We start from the raw sequence: 14,707 nt of genomic DNA, 5'->3' as shown, positions 1-14,707 counted from the left end.
CAACAGCGGCTACGTTAGCCACGTAGCGTTGGGTAGTTCCTCTTGTTCGCTGACTTCGTCTCAGGGCCGGTTCAGGGGTGACGAAATCTTGGTCATCATCGTCATTGTCCGGGAATTCCTCGCTGCTCTCGTAGTCGCTCTCGCCGTGATCATCTACAACCACACTGTTAACCACAGTGTGATCGGGATCAACAGGCACATTGGCTAACCGCTCAGATGTGTTTTCTGTTGTTCGCACATCGGCTGACCGCTCGAATGTTTTTTCAGGTGCTTGCACATCGACTGGCTGCTCGGATGTGGGCTGTTGTTCTGGCTCATACACATCGGCTAACCGCTCAAATGTGATGGCCTCTGGTGGGTCTTCGATAGGCTTCTCAATGCCCTTCTCTGGCGCAGCACCGCCACACACTGGCTCCAGAACACTGGTTTCATCGAAAACCACGTTGCGGTGTATCTCGATGGATCGGCTCGAACCATTCCAAAGCCGATATCCATTATTCGCGTAACCCACGAATACCAGACGTTTGGATTTCGGATCAAGCTTCTACCGCTTTTCTTTGGGAATCTGTGCGTACGCTGGACAACCGAAAATGCGCAGGTTACTCAGCTTTGGCTTCCGATCGTACCACATCTCGAAAGGAGTCTTGTTGACCACAAGACCTCTTGTTGGTGATCTGTTTGTGAGGTACGCAGCGCACAAAACAGCTTCGCCCCACATCGTCTTCGACAATCCGCTACCATGGATCATCGCTCTGGCCTTCTCCATCAGTGTACGATTCACTCGCTCGCTGACGCCGTTCTGCTGCGGAGTATACGGGACCGTGAATATCATCTGAACTCCTTTCTCAGAACAATGTCTTTGAAACTCGTTACTAACGTATTCACGCCCGTTGTCGCATCGCAGCTTGCACAACTTCTGACCGAAGTGTGCAGTTGCCATAGCCTCGTACTGCTTGAAACGCTCGAACACCTCGCTCTTGTGTTTGAGCAGATAGGCAGTCATGAAGTGGGTGAAGTCGTCAATGAACGTGACGAAGTAACGGAATCCGTCAAACGTCGGCACCTCCATATATCCACACACGTCCGAGTGCACAAGCTCTAATGGTCTACCCGACCTAGGCAACTCGACGATGTGGAAACTGTATAACATGATAATTTGGCTTTCGGTGCCCGGAATTAAAACAACGCAAACTTAATTTCTGGCAACAAAATGTTGCAAAGTTAGGTGTTACCCATTTTATTGACCCCCCTTAATACAAAGCATTGTGTGACTTACGTGGTTTTCCATCCCTTTTTAATTCGTCTTGTCCGGCGTTCTGAGGCAGTGTCGAAGCCTCCCCACCTGAGATTGCCCTCCTGGGAATGTGATTTCAACTGGACTGGATGACGAGCGAATAATCCACCTTCCATCTCTGCTATTATCCGGTCAAGAAACGCGACGCCCTGTGAGCGCCAGATGCGCAGACTGACGGCTGCGAACAATGCCGGTATCTTGCTGCACTCTGTCGAATGCATTTTAGTTGAATGCAAGACAATCAGCACAACTGCACTCCGGATGGGTACCCTCCGGAAACTCGCACAACGACCGCCAAACTTGTGACCTCCTGTGGTCGTGACTGGATGCAACTCCGACAGCTTTCGTTTCTCGCCGCTCCGATAATCGACCTCGGACAACAAATTGATCGTGGAGGGAACAAGAAAATGTCTCGTGGACGAGTTGTCATCAGCGCCAAAGAGCTGTGAGTCAGGATAGCCGTAAAAGCACACAATCCGGAATTTCTGGCCACCGTTTCTGCTGCACCTCCACCTGGGCAAAGGGTTCTCCTCCACCTCGTGCGTGATCGGAATCAAAATCATTCCCGAGAGTTTGATAGGGAGTCAGAGTTCCAACCGAAGCGGTGAACGAAAGGGGCCCTGACGGAGAAACAAACTTCCGGTCAGGAAACGATTTCGGTTTTAGGGATCTATAGTTACTCACGTGTTTTTCACGGCCCCTTTGGCAAGTTTCCGATAGTCCTGGCAACCTTTTGATCCCTGTTCTCGGGATTTTATTGACCGAATGGCTGAGCGCAATCTTTGAAAATAGATCGATGACTATAGGCGCTCAATGTCGCTATTTTGTTTTCGCTTACCAAACGTTTTTTCCCGGTTCTGTCGCGGACGAAATGCTTGATAGCCGACGAGCGGCTTCTACCACCGGTTTCTTCCACTCTTTTTCCGGAAAAGAATTAATTGACAGCTCCAGAGCAGCCAACTTTGCCAACGTGAAATATTGTTTCCTTTCTTTTATGAATGTTTTAGTTGCTTCGTAAAAAGGGGTCTTCACTTTTCTTTTTTTTTTTTTGTCTACACGCTCTGAATTTTTAAAAGGGAATGGGTTATTAATAAGAAGTTTGCGAAAAAGCTCTTTACCGTATGATGTAACTTTAAACTTAAAGTTGAAACGTAACAACTGTTGGCTGCTTGTCTACCTGCCATACAGCTTTCGCAGACAGCTTGTTTCTCCACCTTGGCTGGAATATGGCAGATACCCTCTACCATATTGTCACGGACCATTCGCTGCAACGCTCCAACGCCAAGATGTCCGAGACGCATATGCCATTGTTTGACTGCTGGCTGACTTCCAAGCAAGGCTTTCCGCCTGGTTTTAGGGCTCCAAAACAAATCCAAGCAGTATAAATCATTCAGGAGTTTTCCTTGGGCGAAAACCTCCCCTGAATACTCAAACTGGACTTGCTTTCCGAGAAAAGTAACCCTTTTCCCGTTCTCGGTGCACTTTCTGACCGAAAGGAGGTTTTCGTCGAGTTCTGGAATCACAAGTACATTGTACAGTATAATTGGAACAATGGACTTTCCAATTACACTGCTCAGATGCATTGTTCCAGTTCGCTTGGCTCTCAAACACTCGCCAGTCTTAGCTGTGTTGATGACATATGGCTCTTCCAGAGTCTTGACATCAACCAACAGGCTCTGATCTCGCACCATGTGTTGAGTGGCACCAGAATCGATGACAAATCGAACTTTACGTTGATTCTGGTGGCTGATAACCTCAGCTTGCGAGCGGTGGGACCTTCTAGCAGGCTGTTTTCTGGTAACCCCAGAAGAACAACCTCTCTTGGCCATCAACGCCGTTTCCCGATGATTTCTATGATTTCGACTTTCGAGAAACCTTAAGATTCAGCAGCATGGGGTGGTTAAAGTCGCTGGCAACTAACCATAGCCCAAACCACCTCTTCCAGGAGTCCATAAATTGCTTCCAGCTGTGCTCGAGCATGCTAACAGCAGCGCACAGCCAGAGCACGAGAGTAACCCTCTCGGCTAGCAGCTCCAACCAACTCCTCCAGGGTGTTCCTCCAGGTTGACCTTCGAACCTTCGCGCTGCCCGGTTGCGGATCCAGAGACTCCTCCCGGCCGTCGGACGTGAGCTCACGCATGCTAACCGCAGCGTGGCTCTTGACGGCATCGAGAGTAACCCTCTCGATCCGCGAACCTTCCCGGGCTCGACCTCTGGCGATACCTTCTGGCTGGCCGGGTACATTTCGCTGCCTGGTGGTTCTCTGGCTGGTCTCTCTGGGCTGGGTCGTCTCGGCTCAGGCTGGTCCTTCTGGCTGGTGGCCCTCTTCTTGGTGGTCCTCTGGCTGCTCTACTTGCTAACCGCAAGTTAAATACTTGAGAGTACCCCTCTCTAACTAACTCGAAAATTACCAATCCAGACGTATCTGGGCCCATAACCTGTTGAAAACGCAGGTTTCAGTGGTGGAATAGAGTTATCTTTATTTATGTTTCGTCTATGAGGTCACTAGATTACAACTATATTAATTAGCGATAGCTAATTGTCACTTCCACATCTTATATTCCCTAACCGGGAAAGTACTCATTTCTCAATGAGTACTTTGATATTCTTACCCAGAATATCTGGCAACACTATTGTGTTACCACGAACCCAATTTGTGTTGCCTCGCTTGACCGTGTGATGATGTAAACATTTATACCGTGTTTACCATCATCAGCTGTCATCTTCAATCATCACCGCTATTGTTTCAATTGCGAATTGACTCAAAGCATGCGGAACCAAAACAAACTGTTTTGGTTCTGCTCGTGGGAGCAGAAGTTGCTTCTTGCTGCTACCAAAGAAAACCGTAAGTTTCAACAATATGAATAGCTATTTTAAGGGTTAAATCATCTTGAGTTTTTTACCTTTTAAGGCTTTTTAGCTTCAAAAACTATCCACGTATTATTTTTTACTCTTAGTTCTATAATACCTCATTTAATCAGTTTTTTTTACCAACCTGGATGAAACATCTGGATTGAAAATTTTTGGAAGAATATTTTCCGAGGGCAAAAATTTGTATGTGTTTAATTTCTTATCTTCTACTAACCATTTGAGGATGATATAGAGATGAAAAAATTTAAGTTTAAAGCTAAAATCACATTCAATTTCCAATATTGCATCGTTTGGTCAGAGGAACAATGGTGCATTGCTATGCGATCGTTGAAGATTCACTTTTTTTAAATTGTTTATACTCTATTTTGTTTGCACTAACAATAGCAATCCTAACAAAAAAAATTAAAATGAGATTCAGATTCTCTAATTTCAGGTTTCTGATTTGTAATTTTAGGATTTGAATTCTGATACCAGTTCCACGATCTAAATTCCGTAAATTTTGAGTTGTAGCTTGCAAATGCATTTTTTCTCTTAATATTTAACAATTTTTTGCCCATTTTCAGGTTAATTAAAATATTTTTAAATTTATTGTTTTTGTACTCTTACAAACGATTTTTCATAAGTATAAGTATATTTATTGATATTCTTGAATATTTTTAAAACTTTAAATGAAAAATTGGTTGAAAATAAATATATTTGTTTCCACAACTTATTCTGCCAAATCTCGTAATAAATCCGAAATTCCTTCTTCAATCATTGTTGCGGAAATGACTGTATTGTTTAAACGGTTTTATTTTTGCTTTAGTTACCTTTACTTCAACTCCCCCAATAATAATTCCCATCGGCAAACCAACAAATCATCGTAACCACTCGCGCACATGACGCGCATCGAATTTTGAACATCCACATACAAATCATGTACCGCCCAGCAAGAAAAATGTTCATTACCGTTCATTTTCCGCTTCGCAGCGAAATAAATCCGAAGCGGCCCGCCTCGAATTTATTTCGCTGCGAAGCGGAAAATGAATTTAAAAATCACTGGGCGGTTAATGGAATGAAACGCATCGGGTGCGGAAAGGAAAAGCCGAAGATCCCATCCCATGCACACTCTTCGGGCATCGCACGATGTCCGAGGGGCGTTTCTTCCGCTTTCGGAGCTTTCGGATGAATCACAAGGCACTCACTCGAAGGTTGCGTTCACTTTCGGCGAATCCGTCTACAATTTTGTTTCAACTGCTTTTTCGCAGTTGCGCTCCGGATTTATTTCTCCGCGAAGCGGAAAATTCATTTAAAAAATCACTGGGTCGCAGCGAAATTAATCCGGAGCGCAACTGCGAAACTACAGTTGAAACAAAATTTTCGAGTTAATCGCCGAAGTGAACGCGACGTTCGAGTGAGTTCCTTGTAATTCATCCAAAAGCTCCGAAAGCGGAAAAACGCCCCTGTACGTGTACAGTGTACATACATGGGATGGGATTGGAATCCTAGCTGTGCTGTAACAGTTTTTCGTCGTTTTTTCTATACTTTTCTTTAGAGCCCTTTGAAAATAATTGTAATCGCTTGAAATTAATAATAAATAAATATGAAAAATTGACAAATTGATTTTGACGGTGAATCAAATTTAAAATAAATCTTTTGCAAATTTTAACAAAGTGTGTTTAAGATATTTTTCAAAAGATTTTAAAAACGATAGAAGATAATTGTATTTCAACGACATTATACAGTGAGGGGCAAAATAAAGTGTCCAAACTATTTTTTTTCAATTTCTTTTATTTTTCGGGTAAAAATTCACCGAAAACACATCGTAATAATTTTTAAAATATTGTATATTGAGTTCTTTTTAATTTTTGGTAATGTTGCGCTGGTAAAAAAAGAAAGTTTTTCTGATAGAAAAAAAAAACAATTAATTTTCCAAAAAAAAATGGGCAAAATAAAGTGTCCAACTCAAAAATCAATATAATTTCGATAAGTTTCCATCGCGAGGCCCCTCAAATTTATTTGTTTTGTGTATTTTGACGTTTCATAAACAACTGGCATGGCTCTGGAGTATTTAAACAGGTGTCTACATTCGAATAAGTTTAAAATATGGAGAACGCATAAATTTCTGGTTCCATTCCGTTGTCCATCCGGAAACTGGTTGTTAATGATGTGAATAACGGTCAAACGCACCGGGAAGTGGCCAAGCACTACACTCAGAGGAAATCTTATTATAAATTTCATAAGATACATCTTATGAACCACTTTTTTGTGTCCAAACTAATTTTTCATAAGAGTCTTATGAAATTCTTTCAATTTTCATACGATGTTCTTTTGAAAAATAGAAGAAACGGCATTGTGAAAAAATGATGAACACATTCATTCATAGCCTCAGTTTTTTTTTCATCATATTATAACAGTACGAAGCAATCGCCAGTTCATACACACTATTAATTTTTTGGTGTAAATTTATGTCAAAAAAGATGCACAAAAAAGAAGCATCACTTTTGACATAAAATTACTCTGGAAAATACAGAAACGCTTGAAGACATAAAATTTTCGGCTTTAATAAAACGACACATTCGCCATAATATTATATCATCAATGATGTAAATTTATGTCAAGTTTGACGCACAAAAGCGTAGCATCTTTTTTGACATAAATTTAGATTATTTATGATATAATATTACATGTACATTCTAATATGTAAAAAATTCTACTGATTCAAAGCAATCGAAAAATTCCTTTTAATTCAACCACGATATAAGAAAGATCAGATCAGATACAGAATTTCGATAGCAAATTACTATCTTCTTCAGTGAGCACTTTCGATCGAAAACGCTCACTGATGAAGAGAGTAAGTTGCTATCCCAATACCGGTATCTGAACTTATCCTATAGCTTGGTTGAATTAAAAAAAACCTTTCGATTGCTTTGATTCAGCATGGTATACTTATATTTTTGATCAAAGGAGCTTTCGGAGACACAAAGTTTAGAAGCATACATTTCATTTTATTATTCATATTTTTATTTTTTTTATACAGCCTATTCTATAAAATACTAAAATTTAATTTAAAATTTTCACGGGCAATGTTTAAAAAAAACTTAAACTATTCTTAAACTTTATAATTTGTAAAACATTCTACAGACTGATATAAATAATTTTCTAGAAAAAAACAGTTAATATGCCAAAGTAGTAACGTTCTACAACTTCAAACATTCCTCCAGACACTCAGAAAACCGTTTTTTTTATTTGGTCGTTTCGCTGTCAACGTACAGTATGTCGCTTATCGAAGTTGAACCGATAGAACTCTAATGGTCAATTCGGTCTAATTTGTCAATAGTACCAAATAGTCTGCAAAAAAACAATATTGGAGAGACTTTTCTGACCGACAAAACTTAAATTATCCACTTGTAGTACCTATCGTTTCTGCTTCCAATATTTCGTGTAATTTTTGTTTGTGCAATCGAACTACCATCTTGTTGTAGCATTTGTAAAATTTCATGAGACATCCTCGTTAACAATTCAGTTATTAGAACAAGTATTCTAGGTACAGCCTTTAAATTCAATATGATTTTCAAAACAGCATCACTCCGCTGTTGAGGTTAATTAAAAAATAATTCTGCACTACACATCTTCATCCGTTTCTATACATTGAGACGTTTTAATGAGCGATATAATAATAAGTGAATGTATTTTCATAGCTAGGTCTACTTGGCATGTGTACATAGCGATGATTGCTTAGATACTACACCTACAACTTCATGCATACCATTTCAATAAAAAATATCGCCTACAGATATGCAACAATATGTTTTATTACACTGCTATAAAAAGGTTAGGGTTATCGGCCACCGGGCACTTTTTATTATCAACAACTTCAAAACTATTTTTTGTGTATATTGATTCCTCTACTGATTCAAAAAGCGACAACATTATGATCAAAACTGTACTGGGGAAAAAATACTTTTCCAACATGTTCGTATGAACGGAATCATTTAATTTTAGTTTTACTTAAATACAAAATTGATGTTTGGAGGTCTTGTGAGTACGGGTTTTCGAATACTGAACATTCTATTAAGTCTTTAGCATCCGTTTATTTAAAAAAAAATTGGGGTGAGTTTTGGAAAAATCGAATTTGTTCAGCCATAGCCAACTTCACCCCACATACTTGCAAACATCATTGCATACATAGAGGCGATTTTAATTATGCTTTGGCATACATCGTACATTATAGCGTCTTCATTTATTCATTCTATGACATCAACTTGTTATCAGTAGTGAGTTTAGGTTTTAAGCTATTCCCGCATATTTGAATGCATTCCAAATAGAAATTGAAGTGTGTGGACTTATTTAAAAAATGAATAATTGGAAATTGCTTACCGGTGACATTTGTCGTTTCCATTGTTGAAATGTCCTTGGGCGTTTTAATGGTGGTCTAACGAGCGGCTTGATAAGTCGGTTGTCGACAGTTTTCGTCTGAGGAGCAGAACGACTAACTAATGTACCTTCCATATACGACATCATCTCAGAACTGGGCCTGAATAGTTTTATGAAGCAACTTCAAATCCTGAAATGTAATGAGATTTTTTCTTACAAATCGTTCAATTTTATTCAATAATTAAGTAGGTAGGTAAAGCAAAAAAATGAAACGTAGTGGATTGCTAGGCTGCTACCTGCTGAAAACTATTTTAAAATCAATGGAATATTGCTGCCTGTTACCTGTGATATCTTATTAGATTCAAGAACTATTTTCCTTACAAAGTCTACTGGTTTACCAATTTGCTCCCAAGATCAACTTTTCCCAAGAACAGTTGAATTTTCTCAGCGTACTGTTAATGCCTTGGGCCATTTCGTATAAATCTTAACCGCCTCAGTGAAGCATCCACAATTTTATATTTCAATCCGATATCGAGAAAGCCGTTGCAATTGACTTTTTCTGTGACTGCAGTCTCGAATCTGAAAAGAATGTTTTGGACATGTTTAAAAACTGATTTAGGCTAGCAGCGGATTATTTACCGTCTAATTTTCCCGAACGGCGTCACTGTCACACAAGGCTCAGTACAGGAGAAATATTCTTCCTACGTGTGGGAACCCTCTACCGTATCTGTGGAGCACATCGCTATCGATGTTCATCGGATTCAATATCGAGCAGATTTGGCCGTAGCTGCGGCTGAGGATGCAACGAAGAACGAAAGAAATAGAATAAAGTATCAGTTTTAAGGGAAGTTCTAATGTTTAAAAACTTACCCCTTTAACCGCATTCCATTCGGAAGTGGTGATCGCTCGTGTTGATGTCAGGACTTAATGCTGGATCTCTTGGGACAGAAACGGTCGCGGAACCACCGAACGAGTACAGACTATCGGGTACTGGATGAAGATTGACATCATAGATTGTTCCGGCTGTTTCTCAATCTGCGAATTTTTGTCGGCAGTGCCGACTCGGAACGAAACACTGCAATCCACATTCCTGACCACACGACACCGTTCACCGGATTTTCATCACAGAATAAAGAACCAAAACAAACATAAATAAAAATTTCAGCTTTTCGCTTTTTTTGACGTTTTCTTTTCGATGCCTGATTGGGATGCCAATTCCTCGGTTTTCGAGATTTACATCACTGTGATGTTTTTAAAATTCGATCTATTGAAAAATTTAATGGGACGAAAAATTAAATACCTGCTGAATAAGGTAACTGCAAAAATATATCTTTCGAACTTTATGGTTGGTGTCATTCGTTGAATTGGTGGTGTGTGTGCGGTATTTAAATTGAAATTGATGTAAAATTAGATCTTTTCGAGATTAGATCAAAATAATTTAGGTCTTGAAGCGTTTCTGGCACGTGTAAATTTAAAAAATTTTTGGTGCGTAGTTATTATAGTTTTCCTTCAATGTTAAATGTTATTGTTATCTCCGGAATGGTAAGTTCTTCTTCTTCTTCTTCTTCTTCTTCTTCTTATAATCGAGCCTTCCGTCGGAGGACTCTAATTGTAGGGCTCAGTGTAACAGGGTTACATTTAGGATCGTTTTGTAAATAAATTCAACTACAAACTGTGATATATTCGTTGATTAAATTAATTATTTATTTATTTTGTTATTTATTTATTGCTGTCGATTATGTATTTATCTAATTATTCGTCCATTTTTCGTTTATTGGATATTTAATTGTTTGTCAAATTACTATTTAGCTATTTAGCTAGAAAAAGTTGTGCATCTAGTCATAAGAATTATTAAAGTAGTATTTATTTTGTTATGAGTTATGTCACTTATAATTATCATAATTATAATTATCTAGCTACTTAGCTAGAGGAAGTTGATTGTTTATTTATTCAATTGTTATTTATTTAGTTATCCGATTTGTTTAGTAAAGTGTGTGTACAACCTATAGAATTATTAATTGTTTAGTAAGTTATTATTTAGCCATTATGCTAGAGAAAGTTGTGTTCATTTATGAATCGGATATTAACTTATTTATTTATTATTTATTTAGGAAGTAATGTAGTTATTAATTAAGCGCCATCTAGTGATTTCGCTAGAGAAAGTTGTTCCGTTAATGTACGTTTAGGATTAGATTTCACCCCAATCATATTCTCGATCACGTGGTAGGAAACGATGAGCCATAAAAATTGAAACGCCTGGATGTAGCTCCATGCCAAAACGCACATGTTAAAAGGAAGTGGATTAAACTTACGCTCAGCGGGGATTGTCTCAATGAGAAGTTAAGCGCTTAGCGTCATCTCTCGAGTTGACCCGATTATCTTAGAAAATATGGGTCCAAGGGTGGATCGTCATGAGAAGGGTTGATTTGGTTGTTGTAGGAAGAAAAGAGAGGTCACTTCTTCGGGTTGGTTGAAGATTTATGGAATTGTGTCCAAAGGTTAATGACATCCTTCGGGAATTCTTTGACTCGCCTTTTGAAACCAGAAATAATGCCTTGGGCCCGACCTGAGGATTCCCTTGAATCTACAAGATCACTTCGATCTCATCCCGTGCTAAAAGCAGATAGCGAGGTTGTCTCGTTCCGCGTCTAAGTTGTAAGAGAACCCGTTAAGTGCCGTTTGATTTAAGCGTTAAATGTTATCTTTTCCTTCCCAGAATTATTAGTTATCCTATTAGAAGCTAGTATAAAGTGTGCGGTAAAAAGAATTCGTGTGCGTTTTAACAAAAAAAAGCAAAGGTAAAACCTTATACCAAAATGTGTGTTCTGTGTGTTCATTATTATAATTGGTTATAATGTGGCCGTTAAATAGGAATTCTGGACCGTCGCATATCTAGCGATCTATAACCAGCTACCGGATCTCCATCAACCACTCCGGTACTAGCCACGGGAAGGGTCCGACATCCGGCTTACAACGTCGGATGGGTCGTCCGCCGTCACCTTTGACGACCAATCTTCTAATGCTCCAGCCACCAGCAGCTTGTTGAACCGCCATCGTCTTCAGCGAACGCCGATCCCGCCATCAGTCTTCCCGGTGTTGAGTATCCACGTGTTCGATTCAACTCCACCGAAGGTATGTAACCATTTGGAAAAGCTTGGGACAATGCAGTGCTCAAAGCACAATTCTATTTCATCTCCAGTCATCATTTCCGGCCCGATACTTCCGGCTTGTTGCTACGACTTACACCCAACATCATTATTTCCGCAACATTGCTAGCAGGCCTACTTTATCGGCCGGAATATAAAAATACCTAGGTACCTATGAGAGAGTAATGATGCGCATCTAAAAATAACTCCATAAAAACTCTACTCATACTACAATCAAAAACCAAAAACACACAGTTTTACCAAGAACCGCCAACGATTGTCGGGTTCTCCGTTTGAAAGCTCGCCAATAAGCTTCAACGAAATGTAACGCCGCACACGATTAGGGAAAGCTAGAGGGAAGGAACGCTATAAAAAGTTATCTATGTAATCCTAGGAGATAAGTTCACGCAATACAATTAAGCATGCTGTATTAAACCACAAATAGTTAGTTTATCATTGAAAATGCAATACATGTTCTTTGAAGTTACTCCCAAAATCATGCTTTAAGTATTTTTTCTTGTGCTTTCCCGAACATTGAGCTCTTGGGTTAAACGGTGGTTCACAGGTTCTATCCGATTAGTTTTTAGATTGAGTTTTTTTACTCTGGGTCGGACTGCTCGGGAAATCAGTCCACTCGCTTCTGTTTCGATCACGTGTTGGGGGAGATTTGATTGCGTATTTTTGAGCCAGTGATGAGAAGCACAAGCGAGTGTTTCATTAGGGGATAGAACGCCGTGTCCATTTGTCTTCTTCTGCACCGAAGAGGTGGCTACGGGATTACTTGTTACTTCATCCAGTCAAACTGGGCACTTCGTATCCATTTTTGGATCCTTTTAGAACGACCCGCCCTGAGGTCACGGTTCTCGCCGGGCAATTTAACCTCGACGAGCGGTCCTCGATCAAAGAGGTGGCGCTAAAGCCGCTCGTTCAACGAACACGAACTGACCAACGAGACAATTCCCAGTAGTGTGCCCTGAGCATGCTATATCAGTTGCGAGACTATATTGCCCTGTGATTTTGTCGAACATATTTTGTACGTTGTGTGCATTTGAATCAAATGGTAAGTTCGATTTGCTGTTTTTGGTGTGAACGTTGAATGCTATTAGTAAACTAAAATACATTATTTGTTTACTTTTCAGCAAGCTGATCGGCAAAAAACGAATGGTCGAAGATTAAGATGCGGCAAAAAAAAACTTTGATGGAGCCGTCTGTTGATGCGCTGCTGATGGTGACAATGAAGGATTTAATTTTAAACGAATTTGGCAAACAATAAAGTGAATGTTTTCAGCATGAAATATCGAGAATTTTTCTTATTAGAAAGTGATTTACTGTTTTCATAAGAATCTCTTATGAAAAGCAACAATCTCTCATTGAAGTAGGCGTTCATCTTCAGAATTCATTCGCGTCATAAGACAATCTTATGAATTTCATTAATTTTTCTTATGGCGCCACTTCATAAGAGAATCTTATGGCATACATAATAGTATTTTTCTGAGTGTACGAAATCAGCAAGACAGTGGTATCAAAAATCATGAAGAAGATGAAAACGTTCGGATCGAAGATGGATCGCCCAGGAAGAGGACTGAAGCCCAAGACAGATGCCAGAACGGACAAGAAAATCATTCTTGAAGTGAAGAAAAACGCAATAATAACGATCCGGCAGATACAGGAAGAGCTCCAATTTTCGGTATTGCGTTGTACTGTCCGTCGCCGCATCCATGCAAAGGAGTACCATAGAAAGATCGCAGTGAGAAGGCTTTTCATCAGCCAGGTGAACAAGGCTAAGCGGCTCAAGTTCGTCAAGGAACACGCCGATAAACGTTTCGAGTACTGGAAAACATTGTTGTGGGCCGACGAATCCAAATTCGAGCTATTCAACCGGAAGAAGCGGGATCATATGTGGCGCAAGTCGGGTGAGGAGCTCCAAGATCGCCATATCCAAGGAACGGTCAAGCACGAAGGAGGTAACGTGATGGTGTGGGGGTGCTTTTCTTGGGATGGGGTGGGCAATTTGGTAAAAATTGACGGAATCATAACAGCTGAGTTATATTCCAATATCCTGCGGGAAAACCTCGAGGTATCCCTCATCAAGATGGGCCTCGAAGAGCGCTTCGTTTTACAGCAGAATAACGATCCGAAGCATAAGGCCAATCTGATGAAGTCATTTTCCCGTTCCTGCCGCATGAAACCCCTCGAATGGCCCCCACAAAGTCGTGATCTGAACCCCATCGAAAATCTGTGGGCCATCCTCAATGCTCTGATTGATAAGACTGGTGTGACTAATTAAAAATACTTATTTTGATGCCATGGAGCATGCGTGGGAGGAACTCGACCCACAACACTTGCACAACCCTGTTGAAAGTATACCGAAGCACTTGTAGGAGGTGTTGAAGGCCGAAGAAGGCCATACCCATTATTAAATCGTACTTGTTTGCCTTCATTTTGAATCAATTTGAAGCTGTACCGATCTGGACACTTTATTTTGCCCCTGTTATTTTTGGAATATTTATCTACTTTTTTTTTCTATCAGAAAAACTTTTTTTAACAGCGCAACATTAACACAGATTGAAAAGAACATAATAAACAATATTTAAAAAATAATTACGATGCGTTTCCGTTGAATTTTAACCAGAAAAATAAAAGAATTTGAAAAAAAATAATTTGGACACTTTATTTTGCCCCTCACTGTATATTGAAAAAAGGAATCAAAGTTTCAATAAATTTATGTTCATAAAATAATAAGATTTCCAAAATGTTTTTTCAAAGAACTTTGCTATAAGAAGTTCATCAGTAGAATTTGTTTGATTTGTCATTTTAAAATTTTGTGCTTCATTATTATATTCAAAAAAATTCTCTGAATTTATCATTTCTTATTTTTGTATACATTTATTAAAGAAGGAGTTTCGGATTCCAGCATTTTAAAAGCAAGTAGAAAAAAGGTAGGAGAATTTAAAAGAGTATTTTTTTAGTTTCTTTCTATTTCAATGGCAAAAAATGAAATACAATCAATACACGATTATAAACATTGCCGGAACATAAA

At 39.5% G+C, this 14,707-nt stretch overlaps 2 long non-coding RNA genes and 1 pseudogene across 4 annotated transcripts; 1 reads left to right on the top strand and 2 right to left on the bottom strand.

The window, feature by feature from the left end:
• LOC129749479 (THO complex subunit 2-like) overlaps nt 1-14,707 on the top strand; it is a 244,233-nt pseudogene that overhangs the window by 161,006 nt on the left and 68,520 nt on the right.
• Nucleotides 1,359-2,309, bottom strand: LOC129749515 (uncharacterized). The gene is made up of 3 exons (XR_008738066.1): nt 2,133-2,309; nt 1,979-2,074; nt 1,359-1,914 (listed from the first exon to the last, which is right to left on the bottom strand). It is a non-coding gene; the product is annotated as an uncharacterized LOC129749515 (long non-coding RNA).
• LOC129749521 (uncharacterized) lies at nt 7,262-9,862 on the bottom strand. Of its 3 annotated transcripts, none has more exons than XR_008738067.1 (4): nt 9,392-9,862; nt 9,161-9,314; nt 8,864-9,100; nt 7,262-8,711 (listed from the first exon to the last, which is right to left on the bottom strand). It is a non-coding gene; the product is annotated as an uncharacterized LOC129749521 (long non-coding RNA). The 3 variants fall into 3 exon arrangements; XR_008738071.1 differs by having other exon boundaries at nt 8,903-9,100; XR_008738070.1 differs by having other exon boundaries at nt 8,920-9,100.

Source organism: Uranotaenia lowii, chromosome 1 (assembly GCF_029784155.1).
Source record: "Uranotaenia lowii strain MFRU-FL chromosome 1, ASM2978415v1, whole genome shotgun sequence".
In the NCBI taxonomy this organism is placed as follows: Eukaryota; Metazoa; Arthropoda; class Insecta; order Diptera; family Culicidae; genus Uranotaenia; species Uranotaenia lowii.
Note: the sequence above shows the minus strand (reverse complement) of the source record. Positions and strands in the feature narration are given on the sequence as shown.